The sequence below is a fragment of the Lepisosteus platostomus genome, chromosome 15 (assembly GCF_059453375.1).
Source record: "Lepisosteus platostomus isolate fLepPlt1 chromosome 15, fLepPlt1.hap1, whole genome shotgun sequence".
NCBI lineage: Eukaryota > Metazoa > Chordata > Actinopteri > Semionotiformes > Lepisosteidae > Lepisosteus > Lepisosteus platostomus.
The window spans coordinates 18,676,306-18,692,629 of record NC_142625.1 but is presented as its reverse complement, the minus strand read 5'-3'; the positions used below and the strand labels follow the sequence as shown (position 1 = coordinate 18,692,629).

The window sequence follows — 16,324 nt, the reverse complement described above, 5'->3', positions numbered from 1 at the left end:
CAATTCAATTCAATTCAACTCAATTCAACTTTATTGTCATTAAACTTACACAGGTGCATAGTATAATGAAAAGTGTTTCTCATTGGTCACTCAGGTGCAGTATATAAATAGGACAGAAGATAAGACAATAGACAGTTACACAATAGCAATAACAGTAACGTAATAACATAACATAAATAACATGTAATCAAGTAATCAAAACTGTGCAAAATTCCGCAAACAGAGAAAATATAACAGGACAAAAAAAAAAATCTTTAGTCACAGAGTTCAGTTAGAGGGCATCTCTGTAGTATTTTCTGTTGTTTTTTTTTTTCATTTTTATGCACGTCAGTCCTCCTTCAGAAATCAAAGCAGCCACAATGACCTACTTGTTAAACTAAGTAGCATGTGCAGCTGTCCAGAAACCAAAGGCTTAAAGCATTTCTTGTAATTATACAAGGACTAAGTACTATAGTGTCAATGGAGATTGGTACATATAGTGAATATAGTGTCACAGGCTTTTTCAAGGAGTCTGCAATAGAAAGCCTTTGCTACAATCTTATTCTGTTTCTCCCTCCTTCCCTGCAACTGAAGAAATACACTCACTGATGAAACTTAAGTAGTTCCCTTGTAACTTGTTTCTGCAGTAACTGTCATGCACTATTTTACATTGTAGCTGACTGAGACTTAGCTACGCGGTCTGTTTATATCTCCGACAGCCTGCTCCTGCTGTAGGATTACAGTAAATGTGCTGTGTCCAGAAGAGACTGAAGTGGTTTTACAGAAAGCAGTCCCTGACATTAACTGTTTTAGATTGCTCAACATACGCTAAACTCTGCCTTTCAATTTTCAACATGCCAAATAGAGTTTCTAATGACAAATCAGGAGGGATGACGGCAACCAAGGTCATCCCTCAACTCTGCTATTCTAACTTGGAATTCTCCATGATGTCACTTCCTGAAACACTATGAACACCATAGCAACCCTCTCTCTATCATTCACTTTCGTCTTTTTCCATCCTTCCTCCTCCCTGCCTTTATCTTCACGTTAAGCCCCTTGGTTATCTCCTCTCTCTGTATGGAGGTCCTGACCTCCTCATCCTACAGCCAGGTGGTTGATCCTCAGTCAAGCAGGTTAGGCCACAGTTTATTATGCCCATTGTCTCAATAAACATTGCTAAATGTATTTTCCTTATTGGGTGACTGCTTGTGAATTGTAAACTGGCATCATTGCAGTGATTAAAACCACCAACCATGTGGTGCTTCTGTTTGCAAATATCACCTTTACCATGGAGACCCAAAGCACACATGTTTCGCCATGCATGTGTTGTCACACCTCTCAGGCGCAGATGATAACAAGATGTGAGAAGATGTGAGGTGGTGGAAGATGTGAGATCTAGTATTTTGTACAGGAATATTATAAAAGCTCATAATATTACACTCAGATGTGATCAGCTGGCATTACATAAGGGATATTTAATATATGTTGCTTATTTCACAGAGGACATTGTCAAAACTGACAAAAACAAAAATATGATTTTTTTTAGTAATCATAAACATTTAGTTATGAATTATTTTAGTAATCATAAACATTTAGTTACCAAATGCATACAAACTACTTCTATTTTGTATGCTAATTATATTCACATAGTTGAATCCACTGAGTGATTTTTTTATAGAAATCTGTACATCTGCTCATTGAAAGATATGTTTTTTTTCTTCATACTGTTAAACATCTAGCCTATAGGATTCCACTCAAAAGAGTGAAATAAAAAATAGCTTCAGATAGGTTTGAATACTGAATTTTAAAGCTTTGCTCTTGTGTTTTAATTTACAGGTATGTAGCACAGCTTTACTGGTGCCAAAAGACAAATGTGTTATCTTCTTATTTGATTCCTATTTCTATCCCAGATTGGAATGTGTAATTGCTCTGATTTCCTTCTCTATTTCTACACTTTGCAAAGGTCACTGGAAGTACTAATATGTGTGTTATGAGACCTCCTACGCTGCTTACTTCTGCTGCTATCCTGATGTACAGGTGTCACTCTGTGCATAAACCTCTGCTCAATGAGTCATTAAATGCACATGGATTGAGCACCTTTAAATGAAATAAAATGTAATACTTAAAACAAAACTCAGTGTTTCAAATGGTTAGCTCCATGGAGTGATTGAGGTTTGGCTAGAAAACCTGCCTCTATGCATGAAACGGCTAGAGAAATTGAGGTTGGCCAAAGATCACACAGACAATGCCAGAGGGAAAGACTGATTTCTCTTAGTTACAGTTTATAGATCCGGTACTGTTGACAGTTCGGGGAATCAGATGCTTGTCCTCCCTTTGAACCTTTGCTGTGAACTTCCATTTGCAGAACAAAAGCAAAAGCAAAACTCTCGAAATGTAAGGAAAAAAATAAGCTCTCTAACCCCATTGTACCTTGCCTTTTGTGTCACTGCTGTTTATTGTATAACGATGCAGTGGAGGGAATGAGTTACACTCCCAGGTTTTGTATCAGCTTACAAGACTACAGATCTGGCATTCTCGCCAAATTCAAAGTCACTTTGCCATGGTTAAAAAAAGAAATCTGCACAGAGATCCATCTAAGGTTTCAAAAAGTACACTACCAGCCCAATACCCGAAAAGGCAGTCTGATGATGCTAAGGATAATTCTATTTTTTTTTCTTTTTGGGAAGGAATCACCCATTATTTTTCTCTTTCATACCCACTGAGGACCTGTGCTCACACTCCTCTGACATGCCCACCTGTCCAGAGCCATTCTTCAGTTGCTGGGGGGCTAGTCCTTTCCTGATTGGAGGAGCAGTGCGTCCCTCATTGACATCACCTCAGGCTAGCAGTTCCCAGCAGGTCCCAGTAGCCCCTGTTCTGCTGAAAGTTTGAGCATTTTGAGGAAATCCCAGACTGAAGCCCACTGGTCATGCACCTTGACTGATTTAGTCATAGAATCATCACTGTGATCATCATCATAGAATCATCATAGTTCTTAAACTATTTCCTATGCAGAGTTTGAATACCTAGTCAGTTCGCAGCGATTGCAAGGTTATTGTTCCTTGAGGCTTTGAGATCAGTACTGCGTGCACAGTTTATTTTATTTGATATTATTAGTATTCACCTCCACAATAATGCAGATGGCTTTAGATACACGAAACATTTCTAGCCAGTGTTCCATGATAGAATGTAGACAGATTTTTTAATGCATGCACATTCCATGTGTCTGCTCTGATACATTACAGGGGAGCAATTGCCAATCTGTTAAAACATTGAAACCTCAAGGCATTCAGGAGCTTCTGCATAGCAATATAAGCATGCACAGTAATTCCACACAGATTATTTAAAAAGCCTAAGGTGTTTTCCAGGCAATATCACTGGGTATTTCACGTTGGTTATCTTACATTACACATGATTGGTTTTCTTAATAGTTGGTTGTGATAAAATGTGAAGTGGTTGCTCAGATCTAATGGATAGGCTCTGCATGGTTGCATCAATACAGTCTGACAGTATAAATCAAGTACTAGCTTTTGGGTGCTTTTGGACTGCAGAAGATTGCATTACCCCCTGCAGCAACCAGCGAGTTTAACTCACGTATGGCTGTGACTAGGCAACTGTGACAGAGAAACATTCCACAGAAATGCCTTTAACTATAATAATATAATACTTTATAGGGTTTAATTTACTTTAATATAAAAGTAAATTCAACATTGTGCTTGTGTACCTTTTCAAGAGTAGGCTGCTATGTAGGCATATAGTAGACCTACATGTTCATAAGATTAAGGCAACCCATAACTACTCTTAACTCTCTTATCATATATTGTGAAAATTATATTTTCTACAACCGATAATGTAATGTCATAAGCAAACAAAATCCCAGCCCCTAAATATTGTGTTACAAACTTTGTATTTTTATCACACCTTTGTGTGATAAAATTTCATTTTATAACCATAGCCCATTAGTCATGTGAAAAAGCAAAAGAAAATTGTGATATTTTTCGGGTTTTACAGACATGATGTGTAATATTAAAGTATAGCTCCTTATCTTGTAAGCGTTACTAGAAGACTAAGGAATCTGGATCTAGAATAAGAGCAGGCATTCTTAATACCCTGTAACGTCCACAAGGGCCCTTTCTACAGAGGGGAACCATTTAGTAGTCCTTCATCCAGCTACAATGGGGTAAGACTACTTTGTTTTTACCTACAGTATATGTTGCTTGAACATACATTGCAATAAGGGGTACAATGTAAAATGTATTAGATATTCTCTTCCTCTAGAATGTCTGGTATGTTACACACAAAGGTGAAAGGTATTGACCAGTCAAATGACAAGTTACTTTGGAAAACATTACTTGATAAAAAGGTTTAAAGAGGCCCACTTAAGTAAAAGCTCCCCTGTGTGGAGAAACGGAGACAAATAATGGCTTCTGAAAACTCAAGTGAAAACTGTCAAGTACAGTGATAGCAGTTTTCTAAACTGAAAAGTGTAAATAGCAGTATTTCGTGTAAGAATAAAAAATGTATAATAGTTTATCCCAATATCCCACTGCACGCCCATCTCCGTGGCCCGTTGGAATGTGTAGCTACAGTGCCTGAGGCTCATCGGGTTTGTTATTTAAGATCCCCATGAGATCGCGGACAGGGTTCAAGCTCTGAACCAGCGTTCTAACGAAACGGCTACTAAATTATTCTTTTTCCCTTCAATGGAAAGACTCTTCCTTACGATGCGACTACCCACCGGCACACCGCTCGCTCCCTGGCTAAGGAAAAGAAGCGCTCTGCTGGTGCTCAGGCACTCAACGCAAACCCACACTATTAGGTGTGTTGCCAGTTGACTTTGTCAATGGCCTTGAGAATTTTAATACTTGTATCAGGTCCCCTTTGTAGTCTCTTTTCTCACAATAGGTTTGGTTCTTTCAACCAGTCAGTGCAGGACATTTGCTTAAGCTCTGGAGTGTATCTGACTGCTCTGTTCTGGGCTGATTCCAGGGCAGGAATATCTTTTGTATAATGTGGTGACCACAATTTCACACAATCTTCTAAATGAGGACTTACTAGTGTGTCAAACAATTTTAGTATAACAGAATGAAATCCCTTGTTTTAAAATCTACATTTTTAACTGTATATCCTAACATTTTGTCATTTTATTGCTTCTTCACATTGTCTGCAGGATGCTTATGTGTCCAAATAATCAAAAGTCCTTTTCATACATACCCTCTTCAACCTCAATGTTTCCCCATTTTGTATTTATAGTTTCGCATGCAAAGCCCTGCAATTTTTAAGCTTAAAGTGACAGAGGTTTGCCAAGTCTTGAATTTTGTCTCAATCTTTTCAAATTTCATTTGCCGATTCTACAGTGTTTGCTGTTCCTCCTTTTCTGTGTCTTCGGCTGGAAAAATAACAGACAGGGAAACAGACTTCAGAGGTGGGCTGAGAAAGATCATCTCACTACAGATAAAACGAATATCCAGGAACAAGAATGTACTCAAACACTGTCAACAATCCTTAGACACCGACATAAACCACAGACATACTGTAGAGAGCTCAGACAGGCAAGAAAGAAGCAAATATAGTGCATCAGTGTATAACAGAAGTGCACTCATAACCACACATGCCACAATGCTGCTCTCCTTTGCGTATAAGTCAGTTCAGTAGGATTAGTGTGATGTCTGCCAGGTCTGGGTCACCCTATAGCTTCTGTCCTCCATCTGGCAGTTCTGTGAACAGTGAGCGCAATGTGGCTGGATTGCTGCATCACCTTGTAAGGTCAAAACCATGACAGTGTGACAACGGAGTTCTTAAATCACGCATTTACTCTGCTGCTCAAAACTTGGGAAGAGAAAAACATGTACAGAGATGCTGGAAAGAACAAAAATATTGTTCATTTTCTTCTTTTTAATCCCTAGATTCATTACAGTCCATATTATTGTGCCCCCTGAGCACATTAGCCTCTCTTCTTTTCGAATGCATTTACTGACATTCTATGAAAAATGTTCAGTGTGTATTGAAAACTATGCCAACATGCTGGCTGCATCAGCATGTGTAGGCTACAAAGGAGGAAGAAGGTTTCACAGCTGAAACGTTGTGTTTGTTTGCCTTTCAGCATGGAATGAACCTTTATCTAATTCTATGAAAGATGTCTGTTTTTAGCCTTGTAGCCTGATCTTGTTAGGTTTCAGAAACTTACCAGGGCTGGGCCTGGTCAGTACTAGGATAGTACCAGGACTAAAACCAAGTTTACAAACCTGTGCCTCAGTATGGGACAAGGGCAAAACCTGAAAATTTGATCAGTGATGCAGTATTACATACTGTACATCTAAAGCTTTTCATCTATGATCTCAGCAGATGCTGTTCATAGATTTGTTCAATTTGCTTGTAATATGAAAGCAGTTTGGAGGAAGGGAGTTTATAAATACTGTAGCAGCAACACATTACAATATGCTGGAGACAGAAGTGCACATTATAAACATCAACAGGCTGTATTCAGCAAAATATCCTGTCATGTTGCTGATGCTGTAAACAAGTTTGACTTTTTTTCTGTAACTTAGTAACTATTAGCACCCAAGTACATAATACAGGGCAAATGACCTCCATTTATTTCCAGTTATCTTTATGTTATTGTGTTTAATTCTTGTTCCTGTCCTTGTTTTGATTCTTCATTCCACTGAGTGATTAAATGAAACTGCATTGCTGCAGTCTCCTACATTTTGTTCTGCATTTTGCATGTATAGCTGTCTGCAGTGTTTTCCCCAATCCACTCCTGCTTGCCCAGGTTGTTGATCCAGACAATACAAAATGATGTATTTCAAAGCTGGTGTTGTTCTGCATTGAGTAATAAAGCATTTATTTGTCCTGATTCGGGAAAATCTTAGAGGATGTGTAATCTTTTTTAACTAAGTAAAGGACTGCATATTTAAAAAATAAAAATAAGGCCTCAAGGGGCCTCAATTAACCAATTAACAATCAATTAAGTAATTAAAATAAGAATAGGAGCAATTGCATTGAATGGAAGAGCTAAGCTGTCTGCAGCTGCACAACTGTCATTGAAGCACAGAGCCAGGTAAGGCCATGGTGTCAGCTGTCTGTGGGATTAGGTCCCTGGCCTGTGTCCAAGAAGTTAAGACAGGATGATAAATGTCAGGGGAAATGAGATGCATCATGTCACCCTCTGGGGCTACTTGGATACTTGGAAGCACTGTCTATGATGTAGAAGCCAAATATAGAGCTTGGTTAGTATATTGTAGGTGTCAGGGCCCATGGTCATGGTATGTTTGGCTTAGGGAAGGTAAATAGCTGGAATTGAATTGAAAAAATGACACTTTTTGTACAAATTCACAAAAACTGACTTTTAGTTTGCCTAAAATGACTTATATTTGTACCTACTGTATGTATTCAGCTGGGAATTTCAGGTGAAATACATTGCTCAGGAGTGCTACAGCACTGTCCCACCACAGACTCAAACCCACAACCTTTCAGTTACAGCTGCAGACAAGTTACCAGGCCACACTTTCACCTGCTGAGCTAACCAGCCCCTCGTTTTGTGTGCTGTAAGGTTCATTACACTTTGCATTTTGTTATGCTCTTTCATTAGTTACTGTGGAACATGACAAAATGAAATGACAAAGTTAAACCAAACTCTAAATGTTCTTACCTACAGTATACAATGATATCTTGTCAACATAAATGTGCAAATGTCTCTTTTGACGACAATTTTCTTCATGCAGACAAGTCAAATTCAATATTTCTTATTACTGTGATTGGAATTTAGGTTAGTAGTAACACCAGTATCGTAGTAGCCTTTACAACAATCTAAGTACAGTTATGGGCTTATTAGCAATCAGTTTGTCCAGTCAATCACTGTATAACAAAAATGCAGAGATAAATCTCACTACTGTGGCAGTCTAATGGTGATTTCTCACAACACAATCATAACAACATCTGCCATTAGGAACTGCTAGCAATTTATTGCCAACATGTACTTGTAACTTGTAATTTTACTGTATTGCTCAAAATATATGGTACAGTAGATTAACAGCAGATTTGTCCTCCTTACTTACAGTGAGCAATTTGAAAACACGGATACTTTAAATACTGATTAGACCTTATATCGTCAATAACCTCTCTAACTTCCTCTGCAAAACTGCCATCAGCAGTATTGTGTTTCACTGGGCAATCCGCCTGCTATCCTGTACTGGCAAGAGTGAACCCAGGCTCGCACAGCTTTCCCAGTCTGGCTCATCTGATTAATGCCAGGTCGGAGACAGTACTACCATTGATTTGTTCTGCTCCTCAGAATCCATCAGCACTCTTTGGCTTCGTTCAGCTGCCGAAACAATTGGGAAACAATTTTATTTTTCCATTTAACAACATTTTGGAAACATTCAAATCATCAGTTTATAAATACTACCCATCTTGGAGGAGAGACGTAATGCTCATGAAGCAGTGTGGGTCCTTTTGCATGCTAAATATTGCTATAGTGCCTAACACGGCAGGGAAACCATTGTAAATCTCAAATTTATTGAATGCTCCTTTCCTAACCCCAGGGCACTGTATATAGCGATAAACAAAGAGACAAAAAAGTACAATTAAAAGTAGAAAACATATTAAAAAGAACATACAGGCACACACAGATGAAATGTAGGGCAATCAGACATAGACCCTGTTAAAAAGGTGAGTTTTGAGTTTGCAGACTTTGTCTCTCATAGAGTCAGAGGAAAGGATTTCCATGACAAAGGAGCAGTGACAGGACAGACATGGTCCCAGCAGGTGTGAGATTCAGTTTTAGGAACATTGAGCAAAGGACCAGCCTCCAAGTCCATGGGAGGAAGAATAAACCTGGAGGAGTGCAGAGATGTACGATGGAGCCAGATTATTTAGAGCCTTGAAAGTATAACAAGATCTAATATTGAGTATGTGACAGGTATGCAGGAATAACTCAGAAAGCAAGATCTTAAAGCTGAAATGTTCAGTTCTGATGGCCATTGGTTGCAACAATGCAGAGTCTCACAACAGACAGGTGGCTGAAGTGTATATATTAATGAATTTAAGGAAAAAAGCTATTTTGGGCATCTTAAAGTCTCATATTTTTTAAGTTATTGTTTGTAATAGTTGCATGAAATATACATTTACAAGTTCTTGTTTTCAGACATACTGTACATGTATAAGGTTAACTGTAGACCTGATATAAGAACTGGTATTGTAATAAAATATACTGTATCTACCCTTTAAAGTTCAATGTTTTGGGCAACATTTGACTGTAGTTATCACTTATTTGACTTTATCAATTAAATGGAATAATGTTTACGTACAATAATCAGCCCTTTACTTGATTTGTTCTATAGTTTTGACCCTGAAATTGTCTAATGCTCTGGCTGTACTTTTTTTTTAAATTTGGAGAGATGATTATTAAAACCGTGTGAGTTTTCAAGGATAAATTTAATTTGCAGGAGTCCAAACGTCAGTGTGGTGCTATTAATTTTCAGCACCTAGACAAAAGATCACACATTATTAAGTACTCTGATGTGTCAGATAGTTAAGATGTTTAAAAAAATAGCTTAAAAAAACTGTAGATTAAAACGTTCATATTTGATTATGTGCATCTTCAAATATAAGCATTGGGAAGCTATAAGCAAAGGGGCTTCTGTATAAACAGACTGGGTGAAGTAGTGCTATTCTTCAAATCATTTTTAAACCAAAGGTTATTATTCAGATTAAATCCTTAACACAGTTCTGTTACCCAGTTTCAATCTTCTCTAAACCCACACGGTCACCTACTGTCTGTGACCTAAAGTCAGCTCCAACATATTTATTCCATTAGTGTTATATCACACTGAACAATCTGTTTATTATTTCTCAGACCAAGGAAAACAAGTTTTCTGAGCACAATGATGTTAAATTGGAAGCGGCTCTTGCCTATAGACCTCATAAAAAATAAAAAATTTCAGATAATACTTAATAATATCTACATGTTTGTGAATGCGTGCAGTAGATATATCCAAATGCAAAAGCCTCGGACACAATCAGGAGTAACAATTTGTGTTATCAGCATCAACAACTTACTCAAAGCCTCCACTACTGTTTTCTGCTGCTATGACAACTGCATATTGTGTGTAATAAATGTAAACTGTATATGAGCAACTAATATGAAGTGTTGTAGAAGTGATTCCTAATCAGTCCTCTCCACACATCAGTACAGCTAAAAGGTTACATTTTGTCAAAGTAAATATTATCAAGGATAGATTTAATAATATACTGATGGAAAAAAGAAACACAACACCTCTTCCTCCACACTCTGGCCCTCCCGTCTGCGTGGAACAGGCTGAAGAGTGACTCATCCGTGAAGAGGACCTGATGCCACTACTGACGAGTCCATCGCAGCCTCTGTCTGGCCCAAGCCCGTCTGGTGTGACGTCTAGGAGTTGTGAGCAGTGGGCCTCTGACAGGTCACCTGGCTGTAAGGCCTGTCCTGTCACTGATGCAGGCATTGTGTCTGCCGGCAGTTTCAACGACTACCTGATCAGGCGTTGTTCCACCTGGACCTCGTTGGGTAAAAGTGCACCTAACAAGCTTTCGTGTGATTGGCAAGTTGCAATGCCTCACTGCACAAGCTGTATTGCTGGTCAGAGGGCTTAAAACAAATTGACAACTTTTTGTGAAAGTACATAAGTTATAACTATAGTATTTTAATTCCAGAAAATGTTGTTTCTTTTTTCCATCAGTATATAATATGTAATATAAAGATATATCAGATTAAGTGTTAGTTTAGAAGAAAATAGCTACACAAGTAAAAGTAAAAGATCAAGAATATGATGGGATTGTGTTTCAGTATAAAGATAGAAAATCATTGAGTAAAAAGTGCAGAAGAAAAGTAAAATGCCTCAGATATTCGAACAGCAGTGTTTTTGTATTTATAAAGTACATGTATGCTCCAGGGCTTGTTTGGCACATTCATGTAATCACTACATTAAGAGAAGTAGATGTTTGTGCATTTTCTTTGAACGTTTAATATGTTTGAGATACCATTTACATACATGACCAAGTTGCTGTCCAGGCAGCCTTCTTTTTTTCTTTAAAGATTCAATTTTAGCTGTGATTGAGAGATTTTCGTGCTTATGCTAAATTTAAGTACAATTCCCCAATTAAACCAGATAAAGGCCTAAAGGAGAGATTTTTTCCAGACAAGAGGAGAAACCCACTTTGCACTATAAGAAAGCTATCACAAAAGTCTAAAAAAATATTAAAAACCAGCAACTCTCACCCTAATTCAGTCAAGAGTATATGTGCTATTGGTTATTTCGGTAGTTTAGTCAAATTGTAATGATGAAACGAACCGACAAATCTAAAGAGATAGGGTACTTAATACTTTGGCTTTAACTCGCCTCATTGAGGAAATGTCAGTGCCAGAGATCAACACTGTCAAATCCCTCCTCATGAGGGATGACCCAGGGAGAAAATGCTGGAAAAAAATTTAACAATGTAGCAAATATCCCAGATTATACAGTACTTTTTTAATTGTGTAGTTTTGTTACCTGCTGTTTCTCCTTCAATGGACTTTTATTCCTTATTTTTCTGCTATAACAATATTTAGGGCCTTCAAAATGTTTTGTCGTGTAATACAGACAGGTATTGAAAATCAGCTCCAGATCCAATTTTTTCTGCATGTAGTGGAGATTCTGATTTACTCTGCAAAACCTTTTCAATGTTCGGGTTTACTTGGTCTGGTGTTGCAAACCAGTTCTAATCTGCCCAAAAACAGATTTTTTACATGGTATTAGAATGCACTTGAATCAGATTTTTGTCTCTCTTGTGTAATCTTATGGAATCAATAAAAGATACTTATATCAAGGGTACAGTACTATTCAGGGATCACACAGAGTAAAAAAATGAACTAGAATGTTTAATAGAATATATACTGTAGTATTTTATTATGATGCATTTACTGTAAACTCACAACTTAGAACAAGTAAACAAAATATGAACTGCGCAATAACTGAGCGGTAAAATATGTAGACACTTTTTTTTCAATTATAAGAATTTAAAAATTTAAGTCATAAACTACATCGATTTATAATACAACAAGATGGATACAGTAGGGTAATTATAGCATCAAATGTAAAGAACTGTATATGAGATCACATTTTCATAGGTACAAAAAGGACAAATTTGTTCAGAAGGCGCTATCCCACAGTCTATCAAGAACTTAATTCCTCCTTTTGAAAAATGTGATGCTGTGTGTTGTTGTTTGGTTGGTACTGTTGTGTAATGCTGTTTCCTCAAAAATACAAGTATAAATACCCAGTGCATGCTGTATATAAACAAATGCAAAAAGCAACTTAGAAAGAACTGTATACGCTGTTAAAGTTCAGATCTGATTTGAATTACTTTTTTTTTGTCTCAGTGAACAAAAGAATAACACTGAAGAAACAAAAGCCTAGCTCATCCTACTGGTTCAGCTTTTGGATTCTCCTTTGATAGAGTGCCTGTTGCAAATGTCTGCCAACTGCCCAGCCTTTCTAAAACCTAGGATTCATCCAGACAGCTAATCAATTGTATAGCTGGCCCTATTATTCTATTGACCTTGGAGTGAGGCTGAGAGTGTCATAGGATAATAATGCATCAAATCACCATCATTTGGATGGAATTTAATTTTAGCTCATTGTTAAATCATTCCAAAACAGGCTAATCGTCAGTATAAAACAGACTGACCTGCCAGATGTAGATTTTCAAGGAATAAACACAAATGAGAAATAACTTTTTTCCGTGAGCAGGTCTTTTGGATTTCCATGCTTGTAGAAGTTCTACGCCACTTTCAGAATTACAGTTCTTACATCTTGTCTTCCAGGGAAACTGTTAAACAGTTTTATAAGCACCTTGTATCTCAGAGCGACGTTTGAAACAATACCAAACTCAACTTGTATTTTCTAGCACTGTCAAATCCTTTAAGTACTTTCTTTTCTCATCAAGAAATACATAAAAAGTAGAGGTTTTATCTGTGAATAGTCTATAAAACAAAACTCTGCATTGGATACCTTATATGATAGTACTGGTTTCACAACCTATCCTTATGTTGTACATGATGTTATACATATAAAAAGTCATAAACTACACAGATTTATAATATGACAAGATGCCACAAAAATACCTTTGACAATACTTAAGAGATTTGGTTTGGTGTCACCAAGGTTGCCCATGGTCCTCAAAGGCCATTTATTAAAGGAGACAAAAGAGTATAATACATTCTACCAGGGGCAGATGAGCAAATTAACAACTGTCTCTACTACCTGACAGTGCCACCTTTGTTTAAATTATTACTGATGTTTTAATTCTATCAAGGTAACTTTAAGGTAAATATAAAAGGCTCATACAGTATGTAAGAAATTTATAAAGAAGCAAACTGTGAAAGCATGGAAAGCATAGCTCATCTACTGCTGAAATTTGAACACTGTCTTTCAAGCACATCCGTGCAATACACTGCCTTCTTACACAGTGCTGAAATCTGCCTCATTAAAAGATGAACATCCCAGGAGAGGGGAATTCAAGGCTATTGTGATTTCTAGGGGATTACATCACTGTAATGGGACTAAGAACTAAATGACACTCCCGCTCCTAAATGATCTATTTTAATATTGCTGTGGCATGTATTGGATTTGAAGCATGTCAAAGAAAACGTGTCCAAATATCTTTGGAAAGGAATTGAAACTGATGTGAAATATTATGACTTTTGGATTGAATATATGAATTGACGTATAGATTAAGCTGTTCAGGGAATGTAGCTTTTATATTTTTACCTGCACTTGAATTGTTAGATTCAGTTCAACTGTGGTGGATTGCAATACTACAAGTCACATGTTGGTTACATTTAGAATGTCATGAATCATTTGAATTATCCTGGTTGATAAATATGGCATGGTGCTATTGAAATTCCACAGTGGTACACAATCATATCGCCCACAGACTTTCCTTTCTGCCAGCGGTTCATGATTAATTACACCTATTGTGCTAAAGGGGGTAATTTCGAACAATTTCTAAATACATCTACACACCCGTCTCAAGAACTATAAACTCGTCAAAGAGCCATTTTCAGTGAAGCCACAAAGCTTGAGAATAAACAAGTGCTGGATTTCTTTGGTGCCTTTCACTCAAACACTGTCTCTTACTGCCATATCTCATAGCACTATGGATGAAATGTGTTTTTTTGTGATATGCATTAGAATATTTATAAATCCTAAACAGCCCCAAACACTGTGGATGTAAAGTACAGTGATGGGCAGTGTATTTAATCCTTGTAAACATTAAAAAATATTAGCAACACTTATCAGAATTAGATGACAATCATAGCTGTCATCTTGTCTTTTATGCGTTTTTTAACTACTTCTTTTGTCTCAGTGCTTCAGGCTTTTGGATAATGTTTTAAATGGCCACTGTCCACCACAGGAATCTTTTCTCATAGTAGTTAGATAGAACTTAGAAAAGTGCTCCTGTAAGTCAGAGGCACTGATTCTTCAAAAATATGAAATCTGTAGAAATTGGAGCAAAGAAGTCGGCAGAGAGCAAGGACACAGGTAGCTCCAGGCTTGGTTTACATACAGGTGGATGTCAGTACAGCTGTGCCCTGCCATTTATTAACAGCCATTCCATCTCAGGCCCAGAAACCATATTTAGAACGTCACAGTTGTTCATGAATGAGTCGCCCTGTGCTTTTGCTTGTTCTCAAGAACACACGCATATAAAGTAGGTTGTGGATATGGGTTAAGGATTTTCCACTTCCAGCATGGGAATTCCAGAATTTGACTTAAAGCAGACGAGTACTGATTTGCCCCGAGTGACACATTTTGCCAGAGGTGTTTGATTTTCTTGATTCTACAAGGTTTTTAGTCTCGTTACAACATGTTTTCAAGATGTCAGCTGTTGCTTGGGCCTGCAAAGTGATGTCCTGAAGGCTGATCACTCTGGCATCACTCACAGTTGCTACAGACAAACCTTACTGCAGACCTTAGTGCTGGGAAAGCACCTGTATCACTGGTATCTCTCCATCAGCCACACTGCAGTCTCAAGGATATGCTTCTACTGTTTGAAAACAAACCAACTGTATGCATTATAAGTGATTGTATTGAATTTTCAGAAGTTTGAGGACATTTCGTGAACAAAGAATGGAGAAGGGTGAATGCACATCTGATCTACAAGGGCTGTGCAGATCTGCACAGGTTCTGTGCAGAGTGATAAATAAAAAGACAAAAAAGTACAATAAAAAGTAAAACAAATAAACAAGAGCACATACAGTATGTTTCAGAGTCGGAGGAAGGGTTTTCCATACCACTGAAGCAGCGACAGAAAAGGCACAGTCAGTCCGAGAGTTAGTCCTGGATACAGCTAGCAAAGGACCAACATCAACTTACTGGAGCCTACAGGAGGGTGTATAAACATGGAAGAGTTCATAGTTGCATGATGGAGCCAGATTATTTATAGCCTAGAAAGTCAGTAACAAGATCTTGTATTGAATATGTAACCTTATAGGCAACCAATGTAGAGACTTTAGTGTAGGAGTGATGTGCAGCCAAGGTCTGGTGTGAGTTAGTAAACTAGCTGCAGAGTTTTGAAGATATTGCAACTTGTTGAGAAGAGTAAAGAGTAGGAGAAATCAATCCTTATTGATGTTAAAAATGCATGAATCAGGCACTCAGCATCGGACATTGATTGAAATTGCCTAATGCAGGCAATATTTCTAAGGTGGAAAAAAGATATCTTAAATGTTTTTGAGGGCTGTAAAAAATTGCATGATAAAAAAGATTGCAAAAATGATTCAATGATCATGTGCAATAATAATAATTTATTCTGTAACACTGTGGCATCTTGATGACTTCAAACTGTTGAAGCTCTTTCAGATTTGCCATGTCACAGCCATGGTTAGGTAGGATTTTAAACACGGTTAACAACATTTTTAGGCCCCACGTTTTTCACTTATAATATGTTATTGAAAATGCGGATGTTTCCGCCATTCCCAATCCAGGTTAATTGTATTTTTCACAGGAAAGGTTAAATAAAAGTCTTTAAAGGTCACAATAGGGTCATCTGGGACTGATGGAGTTTGAGGTGAAAGCTCAGGTGAAGGTCAAGCCGCTCTCCTGTATGTAACTACTATACATCCCATCATCCACTGCTGCAGCTCCCTGACTCTTCCTCGTGAACGGGGATTCCTGCAGGTTTTCCTCAGCTTTTTCCTCAGCCAGGCAAAGTTAAACCAGTGACCAAAGCCTCAATAATTCGTTTTTGGCCCTATGACTGAAATGCTGATTTTCATATTAAAAAGTGTAGTTGAATGCCTTTTTCTTCTATTAAACCTTTGATA

The 16,324-nt window shown here is 37.6% G+C and overlaps 1 protein-coding gene and 1 long non-coding RNA gene across 3 annotated transcripts in view; one reads left to right on the top strand and one right to left on the bottom strand.

Annotated features, from left to right (window-relative positions):
* kcnb1 (potassium voltage-gated channel, Shab-related subfamily, member 1) overlaps window positions 1-16,324 on the top strand; it is a 91,405-nt gene that overhangs the window by 55,808 nt on the left and 19,273 nt on the right. The gene's annotated exons all lie outside the window — the stretch shown is intronic.
* LOC148648143 (uncharacterized) overlaps window positions 14-16,324 on the bottom strand; it is a 32,356-nt gene continuing 16,045 nt past the window's right edge. Inside the window, exon 2 of the long non-coding RNA XR_015926826.1 lies at window positions 14-5,368. This is a non-coding gene — a long non-coding RNA (uncharacterized LOC148648143). The remainder of the gene's footprint in view (window positions 5,369-16,324) is intronic.